Below are 6,495 nucleotides of genomic sequence, written 5' to 3' on the forward strand. Positions count from 1 at the left end.
TCCAGAAAATACTGCCTATGGTTCAGATTAAACCAGGCCGTTGAGTCTGTTTTTCACTTAACGTTAAGCATAGTTTGTATCTATGAATATAAAGACAAGTACTGAACCCATCCATCATGGATTCCCTTGCAAAGGAAGATACTGCTACAATACTGTTGTTGCCAGCAGCTGCTTAGCAACGGGGGAGGGGGGAGTTGTTTGCTCAGAAATCCAATCTTGCTATTGCATCATTACTTTCAGAGAACCGCTGGAGATAACGGGTCACAACATCTATTGCTAGGAAACAACAGACTATTTCTCTGTAAGTTGTTAAGATACTTCCTGATACTTGAAAACTGCTATGGGGAAGGGTAACCAATGACTCAATTGTGTGGGGTTTTTTCAAATGTGTCCTTTTTTTAACGGAAAAAAGAACAACAGAAGCATGCTATTTCTAGAAAAAGAATCAGTCAAGCAACCATACACAATATCAAAATTCAGGTTCATTTAACATCTTTCCCAAATGCGAAGTGACCTCATGGGAGAAGAAGAATGGCTCTCATAGATTTCTGATCATTAAAAGCTTATAGCTTGGCTGGGATCCCTTTTGACTGCAGATGGATTTCTATACATTCTTTCTTAAAAGGCATAAAGAGGGGTAAGTTATGGATTTCAAATAATGTAATGGGTCAACTATTGAAACTAAGCCAGTTGGAATTAGCCTTGTGAAGCAACCCAGCCTGTAAACACCTTTATTGTATGTGAAGGGGAAAAGAGCAAGCCCCGTACCCTTTTTAGTGAGTGGAGACCAAACTCCGCTTTGAGCCAAGTTTACTGTACTGCAGAGGGGAAGAATGCAAGGTTTTGCCCGCTAACGAAGGGCAAAGCAAAAGCTTATACAGTGATCCCGTTTACGTGAATTAGAGCCACCCCACAGCAACAAAATCCCCCTCCCTAGCCACACAAGTTCCCTTTTTTCTTAATAGCCATAATTCAGCAAGTGTTAGGTCAACTTCCCTGTTCTCACCAGTGTTCATTGAGGTTTCACTTCTGCTTTATCTAGCCGCAGAAGCTGTTCCTGGATTTGTGCTTCTTTGCATCAGGTCAGTGCTTTTTAACAGGCTGAAGCCATTTTACTAGGCCAAGCTCCCTGTCAGGTCAAGCTTTCTCCTTCATATGTCAGGCTGACCATTAATTATCAGGCTCTGCAGCCAATTTTTTTTACCACTTTATTAATACTTTTTGTCACTTCTAACCAATGCTCAAAGTAGCGCTTAAGTTAGATTTAATTAAATGGGTCAGCAAGTGTAAGATCATAATTTGAAAGGGGAAAGGCTTATCCAAATCCATTTAAGCCCATTTATATTGTAAATAATATTGCATATTGCTTACGGACTGTTAATTTAACAAGATTCAGAGTAACATTTCAGCTGTACTGTATAATACCCACTCCCACAGTAAAATAGGGACTTCAGCGCTGCTTGTCTTAATTGAAGTCCCTTCCTTCTGTGTTTGTGTGTGCGCACATGAGCCTCTAAATAGTGTTTAAACCAGGGCAACTGAAGTGCTGCTATTCTGCCAAGCCCAGATAAAAATAATCACCTCCATAAATATAGCTTGTGTATACTATTTTTTATCCAAAGGTCAATATTCCATTTCTTTACTGAATGTTGGTCTCAATAGCAGGATCATTGGGTAAAGACTACCATATACAGCACAAATTCATGATATTAACGGGAAACTAAAAATGAGTTTAGTCAAGGACCTATCTTTGGACTTCCAAAAAAGGAGTCTTCATACACTTAGAGTAGTGATACAGTAAATAGTATTTCATGCCCAAAGAAGCTAATGGAAAAAGGAGCTCCTAATGGAAGGCAATTCCTAAAAGGGGGGTATTGAAGGCATAATTGCAAATGCAATAAGGGGTGGGGGAATGAAAGACAGCCAAAGAAATGTGGTTACACAAAAAACTTTGTGTAGATATGAAAATGGAGTACAATTATCTCAGAATTGTAAAGATAGGGTCAAGAAGGCTAAAGAATGCTGAGATTGGTGCTAAGAACAATGAAAAGGACTTCTTAAGATACAGTATATTCAGAATAAAAGGAAAAGTATCAGTATACCAGCAGCTCAATGTAGATGGAAAAATCAGTGGCATCTTTGGGGAGGAAGGATGGTCAAAAAAGATGGGGGGAGCAGCATCACAAGTCCTGCCTTTCTTGCATAGTACATACAGCACTTCTTCCTCCATGTTCCCTTTTTTGACACCCCACCCACCCCAAGAATGCCACTAGACAAAATGCTAACAGATAAGAAGGAAAAAGTGGAATGACTCATTCTCTGAAAAGCAGATAGATACAGTATATGCTTCATCTGTCAATTACATTTAGATGGACAAAATCATATTAATACAACATGTCATCAGCAAATACTTTAGGAGATATATAATATTTATTTGATATCTCCATTTTACTGCAATTATTGCTCAAAACCTATGTGACAAAATCAGACCATGAAGGAGATAAAGGACAACCGTGCTTCCTGTACATATTGATCTGTACATCTCTTAATACTTTGAGGAAAACCATGAACCATCCAGGATCAGATGAGCCAAAAAGGGCAGGACCGGTTAACTTTTTTCATTCTATTTTTGGTGGGAGAGTTTAAATTATTTTAATAATTCAATAACTTTAAATTATAAGGGCTTAGACTACAATGTTATATGCAATTTGGGGGCTGAAAAGGCAGGAAGCCATACTGCCAATTTTCAGCAATTTTGCTATTGGTTTTAGTAGCAAATAAGAGGGGATTCTGGAGCCACAAGAAAGAATGTTGAGGGCTGCCATTTACCCCATTAGAACCTCTTGCTAATTTAAAACTGGCAATGAAATAATGACAAAAACATCACAGAAACTCAGTGACTACCTTTTAAATTTTTGTTGTTGTTATTGTTGTTAAGACAATGGAAAACAGCCTTTTATCTGAGACTATTTCCCAGTTGCAGAGGGATTGGGATTGGTAAGTAATTTTGCTCACTTTTTAGCAATGGCTAAAGTAGCATAGTATTAGAAGACCTTAAATTCTCCAAGTCCCTCTACTAGTGGAGGGAAGGTGGCACCCCATTTATAAAATGTCCTCCCCAGTGGATGCCCACATTATCATTATTTCAGGGCCAGGAGAAGACCTTTTTATTTTCCCAGGTGTTTTAATCATATTTTAGTCATATTCTAATTGTAAATTAATTCATGTTGTTTTAGATGACTGCCTTGTCTCTGCCTAGTTTGTTCAGTGTCTTTTTATTTTATTTATTTATTTATTTATTTATTTAATTAATTAATATGGCAATCCATCTCACAACAATGACTCTGGGCAGCATACACATGTTAAAACCCAACAATTAAAACAATAACCCCAGATAAATCTCACTTTCCAATCATAAAAAAACAAATCAACTACAAGGCTAACCCAACCTCCTGGCCCAAACACCTGGGGAAACAACCAGGTCTTCACATAATTATGAAAGGCCTATAGCATCAGGGCCGTTGAGATCTCCAGAGGAAGGCTGTTCCACAAGGCAGGCACTGCCACAGAGAAGGCACAATACCAACAACATGACATTGTTTAACAGAGGGGACTCAGAGCATGCCCTGTCTGCTAGATCTGGTGGGTTGAGCAGAAATAATGGGAGGAAGTATTTGATTTTTATTGGATGTGTTCTAAATCATTTTTTGAAATTTCTTTTTCCTTTTCCTTTGTGTGTATATTTGTGTTTACTTTTGTATATGTGTGTGTCTGTGTGTGTTTATTGTAAACTGCCCGAGAGGTTCAGCTGTTGGGCAGTTTTAAATAAATAAATAAATTGCACTTATTGGAAGCAAATGAGAAGTGTTTCACTCTTAAAAATTAAGCAGTAATTAATTAAACTAATTAGACTTAATTAATACTTGGCTGGGTAGCCACCAAGAAATCCCAGATATTCAAGACTGGGAAGTTAAACTAAATCCTAGAAGAAGGCAGTGGCAAACCACTTTTACAGTATACTGTTGCTAAGAAAATTTATGAATGTGTCAATGAAATCACCACCTCGACTTGAAGGAGAATTTACTTCACTCAGTTCTTTACTTTTGCTTGAGAAAACCTGGGGTTACCTTATTCATATTCATAGCCATTTCCACTGAATATTTAGCCCCACCCCACTCCCTAGGAATACCAAGGTACATCCTAGGTTTATACTGCTAGGAGAACATAGGAAGAAGTTTAGATATTGTTCTTTTCTAAAATAAATGCTTTTGCGAGGGGTTCGAAAATGATTCCTTTACTGTTGTTTTGTAATCATTGCTGTTCTCTCTTGACTAGTCTGCTGTATGAGAAGATAGAACGTGTGGTAAGTGGTACAAAATTCTCTTTGGATGTGCCATCAGGAGTGTCTAATACATCATGAATTGTTTATTATTGGCAACTGAACATGCCTGTAGTGACTTTCTAGATCTCTGGACCTCTTACTGTTCAGGAAGTTCAAAGGGAGAAGAAGAGGTGGGAATGGGTTATTAATGTTGCTTCAACACTTCCTTTTGTTGGTCTGGGAATCTGACACATTATTAATTTTCATTTATAATACATGTTGACTTCTTTTTAGCAAACACTGGAAGGGGGAAGAGGAAAAAGGGAGAGAGATATCTTTATCAAAAGCAAAGTAATAATGTAAAAGCCTGAACTTAAAATGTGCGAGTTGTACAAATGAAAACCTACCCAAATGAATCTTCTCATTTTTAGGTTTCTACTATATCTTTGTTAGTCTCTATTGGTCTTAACATTATGATTGTTATATTGTACTTCTCCTTCAGATTCTACCTTCAGTTTTTCACCTATTGACAAAGTTTGTTCAAAAATTGGGATGCAAAGCGAATTATTGCACAGCCTAAAATACTTCTCTTTTCCCTACAAAATCCAGTTGCTGGATTTCACCCATTCAACAATGGAAGAAGCTGGACTACTTTGTCAGGTGAGTGTGTATGTGTTACTTTGTAAGATTTTCTTCCTCAGAAGCAAAAATCAGACTTTTTCCACATAGTATGGGAGAGGGAAAAATCTTGCCCTTCACTAATCAGTGAAAAGGTGGTGGGTACAGTATTCCCCTTGGCCAGTGCATGGACAATCTGCTTAGATTGGTCCTTAACTACTTCATACAGTCCCTGAAGCTACAAATAACCCATGGGATAAAAAAAAAATGAGGCACTGAGTGAAGGAAGAGAGAACAAGAATAAAGATTTGAAATGCAATCTTTTCTTTGGCATGAAGAAACCTTGTGATGAATTTTTCAGAGTGTACAAGATCCTGGATACAAGAGAGAAGTTACAAGACACACTGAGAAGAAAGATAGTCATCTGCTAAATGGACATGCAAAAAATTGAAAAAATGTAATTATGATAAATCTATATTAAACAATACTGTAGATTGAAATTGAAAATCAGTTGGTTTTCTCTAAGTTCAACTGTGATGCCTTTTCCTTAAAAACCTGTCTGTTCCTCAGAAAACCAAAGAACCACAATCATGGGTCAGAGAAGAAATATGCTGCCCTTTTCAAGCGTAAGAAGCAGGAACTGAAGCTCTCCTTACACTGGCCCATAATTTTCATGGGTTTCCCTGGTGAAAAAAGAGGCAGAGGTCTCCACATAGGAAGTACAAAAAAGCAAAGATGGCACCTGCATTCACACAATCAAATCTCTGCCCCCTTTTTATGTGTATCACATGTGCAATACAGGTAAAAAAGGGTGGGGCTTCAGTTGTGCAGATGCAGCCAACATCCTGACATTTTTGACATTCCATGGATATCCCTGAAAAGAGGGGAAAGCTAGAAAAAAACTTTAGGCCAAATCCAAAGGCTCAGAGAGATGTGTCCTGCCACATCACACCAACCCATTCCCCACTTCTCTAACTCCCTAATTTTGTTATGCATTTTTCCTTCTACTGGACCTTTTAAAGCAGAGGCCACAGCAAGTTTCCAAGCCCTTTGTGCTGCCCATCCATTTGCTCCCTTTGACCATGTTGCTGACTAGGAGGGATGCAGTTTCCACATCTCTGGGGCAAGGAAAAGCCCCAAAGTAGTTGGTAAACCCTAATTTTTTTTTTCTTAAAGGGAGAAAAAACAAAACAACATTCCACCCTTCCCTGAGAAATCTCTGGCTCAGTATACATGTGATACAGCCACTCCTTTTGCCTCCATGTCTGGCCTTGTGTGGCCTTCAGTGTCTCAAATGTAAAGTGTGGCCCCCAGCCCCTAAAAGTTTATCCATCACTTTGACTTAGAGGCACAAGAGAGGAGTCATTTCCTTCAGCTGATCTTGCTGTAATTCCCCTCCTGCACAATTGGTTTTTACTTCAAGTTTTTTCCGGCTGGCTGCAGGAAAGGAGAGTCAGTTTCCACCAATGGCTATGCAGAAATGGCTCACACCCCCAGACAGCTGGATTTCCTGGCAGGACTGGCTGGGTCTCAAATTACATCAGTTCCTGGCAGAA

At 38.6% G+C, this 6,495-nt stretch overlaps 2 long non-coding RNA genes across 2 annotated transcripts; both read left to right on the forward strand.

The window, feature by feature from the left end:
- Nucleotides 1-251: 251 nt before the first annotated feature.
- On the forward strand, nt 252-4,429 carry LOC134507434 (uncharacterized). The gene is made up of 3 exons (XR_010068906.1): nt 252-301; nt 2,939-2,997; nt 4,336-4,429. It is a non-coding gene; the product is annotated as an uncharacterized LOC134507434 (long non-coding RNA).
- Nucleotides 4,430-4,831: 402 nt separating this feature from the next.
- Nucleotides 4,832-5,446, forward strand: LOC134507440 (uncharacterized). The gene is made up of 2 exons (XR_010068908.1): nt 4,832-4,981; nt 5,301-5,446. It is a non-coding gene; the product is annotated as an uncharacterized LOC134507440 (long non-coding RNA).
- Nucleotides 5,447-6,495: the final 1,049 nt, after the last annotated feature.

Source organism: Candoia aspera, chromosome 1 (assembly GCF_035149785.1).
Source record: "Candoia aspera isolate rCanAsp1 chromosome 1, rCanAsp1.hap2, whole genome shotgun sequence".
Lineage (NCBI taxonomy): Eukaryota > Metazoa > Chordata > Lepidosauria > Squamata > Boidae > Candoia > Candoia aspera.